Source organism: Pezoporus occidentalis, unplaced genomic scaffold, assembly GCF_034315485.1.
Source record: "Pezoporus occidentalis ecotype Australia unplaced genomic scaffold, CSIRO_AGI_Poc_V1 ctg6, whole genome shotgun sequence".
In the NCBI taxonomy this organism is placed as follows: domain Eukaryota; kingdom Metazoa; phylum Chordata; class Aves; order Psittaciformes; family Psittacidae; genus Pezoporus; species Pezoporus occidentalis.
In genome coordinates, this window is record NW_026915943.1 from 3,712,007 (window position 1) to 3,728,280 (window position 16,274).

Here is a 16,274-nt window from a genome sequence, read left to right on the forward strand (position 1 = left end):
ATGCTTCTCATACTGAAGAAACAGGCTGAATCAGTGATACATGATTCATAATTGGGGTGTTTAGCTATGTCTTTCATTGTATCATTTCTTAAGCTAGATATAGGATAGATATGATTACTTTTTCAGATAAAATATTGTGGTTCTGCACATACATATTCAAGTGCAGATCAGTCTGTTTGCAGAAGAAAAACACAAAATATTTCTATTTAAGAGAATAATACTAAAGAGAAAAATACTGATAAACGAGTTAGCTCTTTTGTCTGAGATATTCCTCTACATCCAGCCGCTTTAGTGCATCACTGCAGGGAATGTCAACAGGGAGTTCTGACTTCTGAGGGAATTTACAGAGACAGAAAAGATGAGTGAATAAGTTTAAACTCAGCCTTGTACTATAGAGTCAGAGGGATGAATTAAGAGATAACCCCCCCCCTTAAATCTTGTTCCTTCTCTCTTGCTCCTGCTGCAGTTATATATGTTTAGTGGCTGCACTACTCTTTAACAACTGCATTGCAACTGTGGCAGGATCTGCATTTTCTTTTCACCTTTTTTTTTTTTTACCTTTTAATCCACACATGTAATTAAAGGGATAGAAAAGTTATCTGCATGGCTTTCTGCTTTTCCTTTCCTCTTCTTTGATTTATCCTTCCTCCAGAGACTATCAAAGAGTAGATAGAACTGAGATGTTGTAAAAGACCCCTGGAAAGTTCTCTGCTTCCTAACACCACTGTACAAATGTTTCCTTATGCATATTTCCTGCACTGACTCCATTTATTCTTTTCACCAGCAGTGGTACACTTTATCAGTTAATATCCTGTGTGCCTTTCTGTCAGGATGAGATGAATGAACTCCTCAACTTTATGCTAGGAAACATCCAACCACAATTTAGGACACCCAGACCAATTCCATCCCCCTGCCCTCTCCTTTTCCTTTCAATCTGCACAGCAAATGTGTTGGAGAAATCTTTTTCTTAGGGACTGATGGCATCTCCAAGGTTGAGAAGGGCTGGAAACTACAATCAGCATTTTGCTTTCATGAACCCCTTGAGAGCCATTTCTGTCACACATGAAATGAACAACAAATAGTACAAGTTCTTGTCTTAGAATAGTCTTTGTGGAGGTGACAAGTCTATTGCAACAATGCAGGGCAAGCAGCATGGGCATGCCCCCTTGAAGTGCAATTTGAATTCTCTGTTGGTAAGAATCAGCATTGTTTTATCTGACTTCAGTGGAGCTATTCCTGCTGAAGGCTGCTGAGCTTCTGGCCAGCAGTTTCCAATTGTTTGATTTGATGGTAATTTTGGAATCAGAGATGTACATGGATGGTCCACAGAGCTTTCCATTCCATTTTAGTAAATCCTTTAGTAAACTTGAATAGAATTCCTGGAAAAAACAAGAATTCGGTATACTGACTGTTGCTATCCTGCAGATTTACATAGGAACACAATGCACTACTCTCCCTAGGTACTCATTTGATATAGTCATGAAGCAATACACCCCAGAAATATCTTTTTTTTTTCTGTCATATTTATAGCAATTTTGTCAAATAGTGAATTTAAATCATTTGAGTTGATTACTGCTGGTTTATGAAAACACACAGTTTGACGTATTCACAAGTTTCAATTACTGTATGGGGAATGTAATTATGTGGAGTACAAAGCTCCAGGGGAAGCTGTGTTTGCTAAATATACCTTGTCTGAAACGCAGTGATTCTTTACTTTTTTCCCCCAAATTTGAAAATATAATAAACTGTGTCAATGAATTATCATCCAGCAGATCCTGTATTTAAAAGCTGAGTAGACTAAGTAGAAAGAAGAAAAAGTAATTCAATTTTGGCTTATTTTTTTCCAGCCACTGTTCAAGACCCTCCCTAAGTACTTACTTACTCAGTAGAGGTTTAAGGTGCAACATCATTTGTTCCAAAGTAAGTCTTTGTAACAAGAAACTTGTGTGTACAGTTTTGGTGTCCTCAAAATAAGAAGGACATGCAGCTGCTGGAGCAAGTCCAGAGGATGCCATGAGGATGATCAGGGCTGAAGCACCCACAGTATGAAGATAGGCTGAGAAAGTTGGGGCTGTTCAGCTTGAAGAAGAGAAGGCTGTGTGGAGACCTCATAGCAGCCTTCCAGTACCTGAAGGGGGCTACAAGGATGCTGGAGAGGGACTCTTCATTAGGGACTGTAATGACAGGACAAGGGGTAATGGGTTCAAACTGAAACAAGGGAAGTTTACATGGGATATAAGGAAGAAGTTCTTTACTTTGAGGGTAATGAGGCACTGGAACAGGTTGCCCAAAGAAGTGGTAAACGCTCCATCCCAGGTAGCGTTCAAGGCCAGTTTGAACAGAGCCTTGGGCAACATGGTTTAGTGTGTGTTGTCCCTGCCAATGCCAGGGGGTTGGAAGTGGATGATCTTAGGGTCCTTTCCAACCCTAACTATTCTAGGATTCTATGATTCTGCAATAATGGTAAATTTTCAGCTGGTTCATTAATATCTCTTTAGGAGTCATTTTCTTAAAGGTATTGTAGTGGGTTTAGTGGCCAGACAAAAAAGCAAATTATCACCTCATCATCAAGTCCTGTCACCTATGACTGTAGAAAAACTACAGCAGATGTATTGTCTTCTACATTTATTCTCCCAAATCCCACACAGCCCAGAACTTCCATAACAAATCATGGACAGAATGTGCTACAGAAAAGGAGCCAGAGGGCTGCTGTCTATGAAAGCTAGGAGGGGATGGAAGTCAGCATTTTACCATGGTGCTGATCCCAGTGTTTATAGCACATTTCCCTTCTGTCCTTGTGAGACATTGCTTGTTAGCCCCAGTGCCGCAAACACTGGCATAAATAGCTGTATTACTGTGAGCTCTGCAGCTCCATCCACAGAACTTCCCATATGGAAATGATGATTAAAATTTATATTATGCTTTTAAATACACAATGTTTCAGAACTGTTAAATCTGATCCTCCCTAAAGCATCTTTGTGTTTTTCATTTGCATCTCACAAAAAACAGATCAACATTAAAATCCATTTTATTTGGGCTGCTGTGATAATCCCAAATAACCCTAAATTCCTTCTGTTCATATTTGCTCACATTCATGGCTTTGGAAACTCCTTAGCCTTTAGATGCCTTTCCTTGGTAGTGAAGCTGTTTTCATATCTAGTTTGGGATGCATATCTGTTTATTTTATTCTTGGTAAATAGTGCAAGAGATATGAAAGAAGCCATTCTCAATTATTTGCTTGTTCAACAGTTGCGTGTCCTTTCTACAGTGCCATTTATCAAACCAATTCCAACCATTAAAGTTTCAAATTTCCTTCTTCCTGAAGAGCTTAAAAATATGTTTTTGTCAGGTTTGACAGTGATTTGATTTGAACTTCTGCTTTAAAGGACCAGTCAGAGCATTCTTTAATATCTGGGTAAATAGTACTTTCATACCCACAATAGGACATTTTAGTCCTGATTAACTGGAGTTACGTAAGAAGTGAGAGAAAGCTTTGTTTTTGCAGTAACTTATGTATGCTTCAGGTCTAATCCATTGCAAGGCAGCATCTTCCTATTGTCCTTCATGACTAAACTTCTTACTGTATACTTATTTAATATATACTCTTAGAAAGGAATCAGGGTGCCATGTGAGTTTCTAATGTAAGCACTGTACCCCAGTATAGTTCTGTAAGTATGTTGATCTCATGTACTGGTGGTGTGCTTTGAAAAAGATCATCATAATAGGAAATCCAAACTGGAAAGTGAAATCTATAATAAGACCATTTAATTTGAGGAACCTCTGAATTAGATTTAAAATATGGCTAGAAACAATGTCTCTCCTCTTGACCGTTTCTTACATAACATAGGTTATTGCTATTTGTTTTAATCTGTTTGTATGAATTCAAATGAGAGTGGAGTTTATATAAATGTGAATATACTTCCTTTCCTGAAGATGAGAGCATGGTTTACATACAAATATAAATAAACTTCCTTGTTCAGACATGTGGAAATTACAGTAACATAGAATGATCTGTATGAAGAGACAAGGAACTGGTGCCACTTTCATTTACAAAGAATATTAGTCCACATAATGCAATTAGTGCAAATAATGACCTGACTACATGATCTTCACACTCACCTTTTCTCACATGGTAGTCTTTTTCCACTAATTTAGATTGCTGAATAATTACTTAAACACGGAGCAATGAATACATAAGATGTGTGTTTCTTGGTTTCTAATAAACACAATAAACAAATTGATACTTGAGAATTAAAGGAGCTGAATGAGCTGCTGCATGGTACTTAGCTATTAGCTGTGCTTAAACCACAATTCTGCCCCATCCCTGGCAGTGTTCAAGGCCAGGTTGGACTGGGCTTGGAGCAACCTTGTTTACTGGAATGTGTCCCTGCCTGTGTCAGGGGGTTGGAACTGGATGTGCTTTAAGGTCGCTTCCATGCAAACCATCCTAAGATCCAATGAAGAGGTCCAAGATGTCAGTAATTTCCTGAATCTATTGAAGCCTTCTTGAAGACTGCTGAACCAAAGTCAACATCCTGTTTCTTTCCTCCAAATATTATATCTGTATTGCAGAAGTTTCCTTTATCATATTCTCCAAGGCAACACAAATACCAAGTGTGTCCAAAAAGGAAAACTCGTTCTTTGCCTTGGGAAAATCTCAGGTTCCTGACTGAGTGGAAATAGCTGCAGTTCACCACGCTGTCAACCACTGTCAATAATCCCAGCAGCAAAGCTCTTCAGGCAGTGACTCACAGATGAAGAAGCTTTTTCATCACAGGACTTCCAGTAGGGTTCTAACTACAGCTCACATCAATCAAAACACATTAGTTATAGATTTATATATTGCACATTTCTAAATGAAAAACAACCCAGCTCAGGTTAATTCACTGTTACTCTTCACTCTTGTGTCAGAAAAAAAAGTAGGTTTTTTTTCCAGTGGTACAAAACACTGATTTATCTGCCTGTATGGTTAAGTAAAAATTCATCAGAGATTTTTTGCTTTTCCTTTTATACAAGCTCCTTCTCTTCGTAACTGTGGACACAGATCTTATATCTAGGAATTTCCCCTCCTCTCCTGTCTTCAGGTCCTTACTAGCAGCTAGAGAGCCTGGCTCCTCTGTAATGGATGCCCACTTTTTTTGTTGTTTTATTATTACATTACAGAGGTTGGTATGTAACAACAGCATCAAGTGTAATGTTATTGGAAGATCATGTCATGGCTTTTACTTTAAAGGATCTACTGAGTTAATTGAACAATGATGTCAAATACTAAGCTAACTGCACATTTTAATTAACAAGAAATAGATGTTATAAGTAATGAATTACCTTAGAGGCATAAATCATGTAATAACTTGAAGCTTAGAGATCAATATACACAAAAAGAGATTAAGTGTTGAAAAAAAAAGAAAGGTTTAAAAATAGATAAAATTTTTGCTATACATGGAATAAATCCATATTTAACCTCCCTGACTTCTAAAAGCACTTCTGCTACTGAATAACCAGGCTGTTTATGTGAGATGAATTGATAAACCCAGTTTATCTTTTCAGATCCTTGGATTAGAGAATGGTTTTCGAGAGACTTCTGTTCAGCAAAAGAAAGGTCTGAAGGAATTGCATAGCTACAACATCTCTAGTGAACACAATTGTTACTAAAATGTCTTTAAAAAGATAAAAACAAGGCTAACTATTGCAACAATTAACAGATGTGCACCAGGTCCCAAGAATAACAGGTGTTTCATTTTAGAATCCACCCCTATTTGAATTGCAGCTAAAACCCACTCAAGTCACTGGAAGCTTTGAATTTGCATCATGAACTTTATAACATGCCCATGAACAATCCTCTTGGTTTCAAATTGATTTCATCTAATTTAAGGCAGCTGAAATGGCCACACTTGGACCCAGTTACAAACTGTTACAGAGAATGGTTTTTATACTTTTCTTTATGGTAGAGCTGTGACATTTCTAAATAATCCTAAACCAGATGTGAATCCCCCACAGACTTGCAGAAAAATGTGATATATATGTTGTACTAAGCTACCAAGATCTATTCACTGCTGCCAGAGTTCAAAGGGAGACATTATTCAATTAATACATACACTGCCATCACAGGCTATCAAAGAAAGAAAGAACTTAAGCATTTGAAAGAAAAAATGAAATATTTTTGGTTATTTACTCAAGGTAATAATATTTAACAGGATACAGCATTATAAACAAAACCTGAGAACATTTGCATTGAAGAACTGAATGGGGAGAGTGGGATTCTAACCACTATTGAAAAGTCCAGCTGCTTCAGTTTAAAGGCCAAATTGCTCTGCTAAGTCCAAATGGAGCAGTAAAGCTGAGACTCTTTGCAGCAGAATGATTTAAGATGTTTACAACAGGAGACTAAAACCCCTATTTGATCAACACATGTCTCAAGTAGGGTTTTTCTGAACCCACCTTTACTGGTCTCTATAAGAAGTAATGGTCACACATCAAACTTAGTAAACATCATCCATTTTTTAGCTATTGAAGCTCCAAAAAAATTAAGCAAAAGTGCTACTATAAATAGGTTGAATCTAGACCAGATCTCCTAGTTAAGACAGTTGAGGTGGTGCGTGCCCATGCTGACGAATGCAACAATATGGAAACAAGCGATGTTCCAACAATGTAGAAAGTGGAGATAACAGAGAGAGTCCCTTCAAATGTTAATCTTCCTATGAAATATAATTAGGATTTTAAATTCCCGATTAACTGTAGATTAATCAACAACTCTAGATTCACCCTTCACAAAATCTGAAACATCTAATGGAAATCTCTGAGCAGTTTTCAAGGTGAAGCAAGGATTCTTTAATTGTATTAATAAGGTAACACATTTGAATCTGAAAGTTTGGGGTTTGTCAACAAAAGGTGATTACATTTGATAGTGAAAGTTCAAATGCAGTCTTGGAATGCAACTCCATGCACAGGAAGACAAAGAGATTTTACGTTTTCCACTCCCTTTAAGTTAATTTGAGAACTGTGTTTGAGAACCTGTAAAAAGTCATTCTCTAGAATTCTTTTAAGTCCCCTTAAGGTATTGAAAGACTGCTGTAAGATTTCTTCCTCTTCCCCTTTTCTCTTTCCTTTGGGTTGAACTTGAATTTGGTTTTCAGCACCAGACCAAAGACTTTCCCCCTTTACTTGTTTCCAATCTCTCACTTGGCCCTAGACCTCAGTAAATGATCCGATTTAATCTGAGTGCAAGTGCTAACCACTAAAGACACAGTTAACAACAATGCTTAACAACAACAAAACTACAAGGCATCTCTTATTTAAAGACTGTGGTAGCAGAGAGTCAGCATGTCTCAGCAGTGTTAGGAGCCTGTCCTGATGTGGTCTGGTCTATGAATAAGTTTTCAACAGCAAGGGATGAGTTAGAATTTAAACTCTGTATCTGGCACACGTTACATACAATTGTGTATATAGGCAGGTCTGGCTCAACCACCCTCCTTGTACAAATTAGAACATCTTCCAAATTTCATAATATAAGATAATCTATAATATAAAAATATAACATATTATATAATTTTAATTATATATAATAATATATATAATAATATATAGCATATATAATTAATACATATAATAATCTATAACATAATAGTGATATAGATTATCTGCCCAACATAGATTTACTCTTTGATGGAGAACAGTTTTTGACTACAAAAATTCAGGTGAAATTCAGATCTCATCCTCTGCTTTAAGATAAGTAATTTCTAACCATTTATCTTTTTTTTTTGCAGCACAGAAATGAACATTCACATTTAGGCCCTGCAATGGGGATCAAAACCATTTGTGTTTAGGATGATCCTTAGATTTTGCACAGATTTATGCTTCTGGTTCCCAAATGAGGTAATAATCAGTGGCTTATTAGAAAGCTTCAAGAAACAACATGTCTTTTCAATCTGCCTACAAGGTCAAAAAAGCATCCAGCAGTATTTAATATACGTACACAAGCTTGATGTATTGAAGTGCTGCGTTTTTTTTTTACTATGTTAACAGTTTGATGAGGATATCAATTAAACATGACTACGTAGTTAAGATTCCCATCTCCAAATGCAGCTGCAGCAAGTAACCGGACCTGTAATCAAAGCAGTGTTATAATTTAGCGCTGATGAGGAAAACAATATCCGTCAGAAGGGAATGACAGAAAGGAGGCAGCTGCTTTCATATCATTTTAGTGTCCATTTCTTTAATGAGCCTGAGGAGACAATTCCCTGCTGACTATTCATTAATTAATGGAATTTATGAGAAGAGCTATCAGCATGCAAACAAGTAGAGAGCAGGTGATGACAGGCTCCTGTTTGCAGGGAATGACAATATTTAGGAAAGGAAGCTTCTGAATAAAGTAAATGATCTAAAGGGATATTAAACTAAACACTAAGTTCTCAATTCTTCAGCTGGACAGCAATGAAGTGTGGCTTACAGCTTAATGGAAGTATATTATTCAATTCAACCTCTGAAATACCCATGGGCAGATCAGGAAGAAAGGAGGTAGCAACCCAGAGGATTCAGCCGATGGTTCTTTCCCATTCTGAGTGAATAGCAGCATTTTGCCCTGATTTGTATGCATTAATAAACAGTTGGATAGATCCTTCTAGGAAACACTATCTCCTTCCACCTTGGTCTTTCAAAGTCATTGCAGTGGCTTGCCCTTTTCTTCAAAGTCTGAGATGCCTTGAGTGAGTTTTGCAAGACAAACCAAACTTTTTCCCAGCCACAAAGATCTCAGGGTACAGAGCAGACTGTGCCAAAATCAACCTGCAGAGATTAATAGAGAGAAGACAATATCACAGCACTGGGCATCAGCCACCCTTGTATCAGACTAGAGACCCTTTGCATATGTATGGCATTGTAGGGTAGCTGAGATTGCACAATTGGTTGTAGTCTCATGGAATCAGTTCACAAAGCCTTTTCACAACTTGAATTCATGTAATATTAAAGACCCTCAGGCCAGATTCTAGTTCATCCTCTTTGTTCTGATTGGAAAGTGTAAAGTAGCTGGATTTAGACACATTTGTACTGAAGAAAACTCCCTATAATGCTGATTCTGTCCATTTTCTACTGGGGGATTTTGTGTAGTTTGTGTGAGGGATATATAGTGGAGCTGAGGTCTGCAAGCACAAACTCCTTAAAAGCTTGATATTAGCAGCATATGTCAGAGCAGCCATAAGTCCTCTGTCAACAGGACAGGCTGAGGCAGCAGAGGCTGGACATGAGAGATAGACTCCTATTGTAAAAGCTCCAAACAGCATCACAACATGTTTTGGGGATTTACATTAGAAAGGCCATAGTGACAATCACACTTGTACAATATACCACCCTGAAAGTCTGTACCGCAGATACTTGCATCTCTTGCATATGCAGCAGCTAAACAGAAGGATTTCATTCTTGACACTATATACCACACATAAGCTGTTCCACATATGTTCACAGGATGGGTAGCTATAGCAGTGTTTCTTCTACTAAAATATCTAAATGTCAGGCACGTTACACATTTTTCTCAATGGCTCTTCTACTGAATGATGGAGAAACAAACAACCAACAGAAAGAGTTGTGCAATTTTATCCAGGGTCATAAAGAATGACTTAATGCAAAACATATCTGGAATGCATCATGAAAGAAGCAAAAAAACATGGCAATCAATAAGAGAAAATATGGAACTCAGGAAGCACCCCTCCCTTTATATGATATTGCTTTATCAAAAGTGTAATATTGTGGTGGAGGGAAAAAGGATTTCAGTACCATCATGGAGACATGGGTAAATAGGGATCACACATAGATAATAAAATCCTGGATTCGATTGTAAGTATATATGAAGCTATGTCTTTAATTTGTCTATTAAATATTCTTACTTTTATTGCTTACATCTCTTTGCATTTTTTTCTAAAACCTGTAGCTCCAGAAATTCTATAAAAACCTAATTTTTGATTATAACATAGATTACAATTCAAATAATAATAATAATAATAAACACCAAAAAAAAACACCAAAACCAAACCAGAAAGGTGAAGTAAAAATGTGTATTTTAAAACATTGACTTAATATTCAAACCAGTCTCCTGTTTCTGTTTGATTTCTTTTGTATTGCAAAGGGAATTCTGCTCAACCCCTTTTCCTGACTCCTTGGAATGGCAGTACCAGCTTTCTGCAGAAAAGGACTGTAGTTATACATCATCCTTCTGCTTGTGTGAAATTCACAGATTGGCTTCAGCCTGGTTGAAGACTTCAAAGTTATTTCAGTGCAATCATGAAACAACAGAAACTAATAAGAGTAATTAACAAGTAAGCAAATTATAGTGGTCCCCTTCGCACTTCATTCATGCAAAACTATGTAGTAGAGAATGGAAGCCTGTTTTGTTTCACTTCAAAATACGCCATTGACTTCTACTAATCTGCATCTTACTTGGCTCAGCCATTTTATTCGTGGGATATCAAACCACATGCTGGTAATTACAGTCAGTCAGATTGAACTTTGGCTTTAATATTTCAATGACAGTGTTTGAACATTTTGACCATTTATCTCCTTTCATGGCTGGAAATGTCCAATGCCATCTTTAATCCAGCCACTAGTGAAAATACGGCACGTAGGAAACCATATGTCTTTCAAATTAGCTGACATGGGTATTATAGCAATAGTATCTATCAGAAAAGATGAGTGGACTGTCCAAGGCAACACATAGCAGACCCTGCTGAAAGCCTGCCAAACCATTACAAGATCTCCCTGTACCCAAGATGGCAAAACTAGCAGAAGTTTAGAGTGATGATTTCCAAAGGAACCCGAGACAAATCCATATGCATATCAAAAGAATCCCATCACTTAAGTTACAACCAAAACCATATCAAGATTAATAGCTAAGACGGTGTCGTGGTTTAAACCCGGTCAGGTAACTTGTTCGCTCACTTCCCCCTCTTTTCTTGCCCTCCCCCTGCTCTCGGAGGGACGGAGAGGAGAATCAAAAAGAATGCAACTCCCACGGGTTGAGATAAGAACAGTTTAGTAACTAAGGTATAACACAAATCACTACTGCTACCACCAATGATAATAATGATAAAGGAAATAACAAGGGAAGAGAATACATCATCTCACCACCAGCCGACCGATAACTCGCCCCCCAGCCCGACCAAGCTCTGACCGATACCTCCTCCAACCCTGCAGACTCCCAGCCCTTCCGGCTAACTCCCAGTTACATCCTGGGCATGACGTGCTGTGGTATGGAATACCTCTTTGGTCAGTTTGGGTCAGGTGTCCTGTCTCTGCTTCCTCCTGGCTCCCCCTCCTCCCTGGCAGAGCATGAGCCTCACAGAGTCCTTGGCCAAACCAAAACATCGCTTGTTATCAGCTCTGTTCCCGAGCTGAAAGTCAAAACACTGCACTACACCAGCTACCAAGGAGGAGAAAAATGACTGCTACTGCTGAACCCAGGACATTATCCACCCCTTATTCCATACCATTCACGTCATGCTCAGATCCCACATTTTCAATATACCATCACTCTTATCTCAGTGCACTCTTATCTTAGTGCACGGACCAGTCCCTATAAAGCTGCTGTGTCCATCTGGTCCATGATGTCAGGCTCCATCTCTTGTAACAGTCTTCCAGAGCAGGAGAGACTGTGTGCAGTGCTCACACTTGTGAATAACCTGGGCAATATTGTCCATTGCTAAGTCCACCCCTCGATCATGAGTCCATCTCTGTGTTGCATCTCTGCTCTGATGGCCTGAAGTGCCATGGGCCCACCAGGCTTAAAATAATTCAGTCCCCTTCAGCAGTTTCTGCAGCTTGTTGCTGGGGACTCCATACAGCTGCCTTCCATCTCCGATGCTTCCAAAGCACTGGAGGGGCCCAGTGGACTAGATACTTGCCCATACTGTCCCACACACCCTGCCACTCATCACTGTCCAGCCTTGGAGAAAACCTCTTGGTCCCCCTATATTGTTGTCTAACCCCAGACAAGACCCAAACCTGACTCTGCTTAACTTTTGAGATCAGACAAAATGGTTGTGGGTAAAACACAGTCTGTGTGTGTGCCAACATGCTGATCCCCATCACAATCAGCAGGCAGGTCCCAAGGACACCCAAAGGCCATTCAAAACCTTCAGAACTCTCAGTTGATGCTGCTGTACTTGTCACTGGGGCTGGTGTAGCTGCTGTACTTGTCACTGGGGCTGGTGTAGCTGCTGTACTTGTCACTGGGGCTGGTGTAGCTGCTGTGCTTGCCGGCTCTCCCACCGCCAGCTTCTCTTTTCCTGAGTCCAGCTCTTCCTCCTCTGCCTTGCCGGGAAATGCTGCGTGGTCTCCTGCATCCTCCTGGGGCTCGGCGGGCGGCTTCCGGGGGATGCTCTCGGCCGCCGCGGGGCTGGGCTCCTCCGCGGGGCTCGGCTCCTCCGCGGGGCTCGGCTCCTCCGCCGCCTTCTCCCGCTGCTCGGCAGCCGCCTCCTTCTGCTCCTCGACCGCCCCGACCTCCTCCACCGGCAGCCGTCCCCTCGCGGCCTCCGGCCCCGCTCCCGCCGCCGCTTGGTCCCCGGGGCCGCTTTCCCGGGCCGGTTCGGCTGCCGCCGGCTCCCGGGGCCGCTCCCCCTCAGCTCCCCGCAGCCTCACGAAGATGGAGAGTAGGGCGAGGGCCAGGAGGGTGAAGAGCAGCCGGACGGCCAGGTACAAGTCCACGGTCACGTCCGTCCCGCCCTGCTGCTGGAGCCCGCCCGTATTACAAGCCATTGCCATAAAGCACAGTGAGACAAGAACCTTAGCCCAGGCCCCATACTTGATAAACACTAACACAGCAAATACCGGCTCTACGTAAGTTACAACATTCTGAAGCTGTGAGATCAAGCGAAAGAACTCTGAGAGCCAATAAATCAGCATTGTGACAAGTGACTATTAATCCAGTCAAATCTGTCGTTATCTCAACCCTTCGTGCCCCACGTTGGGCGCCAAAAGAACTGTCGTGGTTTAAACCCGGTCAGGTAACTTGTTCGCTCACTTCCCCCTCTTTTCTTGCCCTCCCCCTGCTCTCGGAGGGACGGAGAGGAGAATCAAAAAGAATGCAACTCCCACGGGTTGAGATAAGAACAGTTTAGTAACTAAGGTATAACACAAATCACTACTGCTACCACCAATGATAATAATGATAAAGGAAATAACAAGGGAAGAGAATACATCATCTCACCACCAGCCGACCGATAACTCGCCCCCCCAGCCCGACCAAGCTCTGACCGATACCTCCTCCAACCCTGCAGACTCCCAGCCCTTCCGGCTAACTCCCAGTTACATCCTGGGCATGACGTGCTGTGGTATGGAATACCTCTTTGGTCAGTTTGGGTCAGGTGTCCTGTCTCTGCTTCCTCCTGGCTCCCCCTCCTCCCTGGCAGAGCATGAGCCTCACAGAGTCCTTGGCCAAACCAAAACATCGCTTGTTATCAGCTCTGTTCCCGAGCTGAAAGTCAAAACACTGCACTACACCAGCTACCAAGGAGGAGAAAAATGACTGCTACTGCTGAACCCAGGACAGACGGGAGAGGTGGTGTTTTTAACAAGAGAAAGAAACAAAAGTACTGTTTTCCACTTGTTTTCTTTTTTTACCATTGAACTCATCAGCTGAGCAGCTCTTTCACACCTGCATGGCCTGACTGTGCTGACAATCTGGTCAGTACAATGGGAGTGGAGCAGCAATCGACATACAAATGGGTAGTGGATAAGGAAACCCCATCCTTCCCTATCTCACAGTCTGCAGGCGCACACAGTACACAAGAGTACCCCGATGGTACTTGAACAATTTAGCTGGCATACATAAACTGTGCCATAACCTCCAAAATCAGCTCACCTGCTTGTACCACACTAACAGCTTTATCCACTCCTTTCATTTGACATTTTTAATTCTCACACAACCTATCTCTCCCACACAACAAAGTCATCCATAAACAATGAATTCTTAGTTGATTTTGTACTCAGTTTTACATCAAATTTGATGACAAGTTTTTAAAACATACATTGTCCACATCTAGTGCTCTTACCTCAATAAAGCCAGCAGGACGTCTGAACAAATCCTATGAAAATCAAACCAACTTCCTAAGGAGAAAAAGAGAAAAAGGCATATATATATCTGTAGATAAAGATTGTGATCAAAACTATGAGTGTGGCATATATGAAAATAGCCAGTCTGATGAGAACATTATATGCCATCAATACATCAAGATGCACACCCTACTCCCCATCCTTTAGTTAACGGCATCTTTAGATGAGTATTTTCACATTTGCTGCTAATATTAATTTTCTTGTCCCAAGTCTGATCTGAATATGAATCTTGCATATATATGGCATCAGAAACAGCAGAGGAAATTAATAATGATTGAAATGCTTGCTGGTCTTATCTTTTATGATATGAGTAATCGGACAACTGATTTCAAAACAACAGCTGAACCTTCTCTCTGTATTTCTAGAAGATTTTGTTGTTGTTCCATGGCTTTTATCATCATTCATCATTTTATTTTCATATTTACTGAGGGCCTGGGACTAATGCATCTAAAAACTTCAGAGTCTTAGAGGCTAAAATAAGAATTAATATTAAGTTAAAAGTATTAAAAATAATTATCTTACTGTACTTCATGCCATTTTAAGACAATCAGTAAAAAATAAAGGCATATAACTCCAAGACTGATGAAAGATCAACCTGTTGCCATTACTACTCAGGTTTTAGTCATGATATAAGAGGAAGAGGAAACTGAATAAAGTTGAAGGAAAGAAGATGTAAAACTTTTTAAGAAACTTACTTCTTTGTAAGCTTCTTATCAAGCTTCTAAAACTGATTGCTACACAATATGTCTGAAACCAGACATGACCATCAAAACAGTTAGGAAAGAAGCTTCATGTCTGGCTTCAGAGAAAAGTAAAAATCAATGTGCTTTAAGCTGAGCAGAGCAGAGCTGAGCAGAGCTGCTCTCTGACAAATTGTTTCAGTTCTGATAGGAGAACTTCTCACTCAGATACCTTGGCCTCCTTCTTCCTATGATGAAATGACCAAAAGAAGTATTGCAAGAACCAGTTTTGAGGTTTTTATACTAGTGCTACTAGGTTTGTTGTCAATGATTTAGACATGCATCACTGATTTTTCTTGGATGGATAAAAAACCTAAAAGTAAGAAATTATCATTTCTTAACCTTCAGTTTAATTTCACAGATACAACCTAAGAGACTGAGAGCATGAGTCCGTAAAAGCAAACTGTATTGTACTTCCTGCCCTAGTTATTATAGAACAAACATCTAAGTTACAGCATCCATTTCAAGACCCTTTTATAACATATATCTCCTGGTAACCAGTAGCTAAATACAAACTGCAATCTTGACCTCCTCAGATTTACTGCCCAGAGATAGATCCAAATTCCTGCTTCCCCTTTCACTCCTCATTTTGCTTTAATTTAATTGTGCAATTCAGAAATACCTTACTAGCACCCTCTTACAAAGCTGAAGACCCCAGTCAAAAGATTTCTCTGATGTCACCCTTTACCTTCCCACACAAGTTGTGGTGCCTGTTTGTCACTTACAGCGTGTTAAGTGTGCTAAGGCATTGATTTCTGGCAGCTGCACCATGGAGAAACAGTAATTAAAGGGAACATGAGCAAGAAGGATATTAAAGCTACAACTGTAACCCATAAAATATCCTGAGGAAGGAAGTTGTGGGAAAAGCACATTCACCAGAAAGGTTTCTCTAGTTATATTAACTGCAGGAGGAGGAGGAGGAGGTAAGACCACAACTGAGGTATTTGAAACAGATGTGGATGGGAATTAAGCTCTAAACACATTTCTCTAGGGAGTAAAGATGGCATTGACCATGTTCTCCCTATTTTATCTAAGGCTGGCTGCATTTTTTGTTTTGCTTTTCAGTTTCAGGTTTTTTTTTCCATTTTCAGCTTCTAAAGGAAGATAAGGGGCTGTCAAACAAACAAGCAAACAATACACCTTTTCTATCATTCCTTTTTAAGATTCCTGTTATTAGAATTGTAAATCCTGCAGGCCATTCACTCAAGAGGGATCAGCAGGTGCTGTATATATGAAATCTGCAATGCTTTTGTTTGATTTTCAACATAAAAAAGTAATTTAGTGTAGATCACAGATTTAACCAGTAAGAGATGAAAAATAGTCCAATCAGCCCTCCAACACTGCAATTCTGTATTCTGTGGCTGAATAATGAGATTCTTCCAACTCAACACTAGAATTTACAATTTACACTGGTGTGTAAATTCCAGGTCACTATTCCAG

The 16,274-nt window shown here is 39.9% G+C and overlaps 1 protein-coding gene across 1 annotated transcript in view; it reads right to left on the reverse strand.

Moving 5' to 3' along the window:
- The window catches only part of TENM4 (teneurin transmembrane protein 4), a 1,625,418-nt gene that overhangs the window by 1,096,719 nt on the left and 512,425 nt on the right, over positions 1 to 16,274 (reverse strand). Inside the window, exon 4 of the mRNA XM_062639041.1 lies at positions 14,034 to 14,088. The gene's annotated coding sequence lies outside the window, so the exon portion shown is untranslated. The remainder of the gene's footprint in view (positions 1 to 14,033; positions 14,089 to 16,274) is intronic.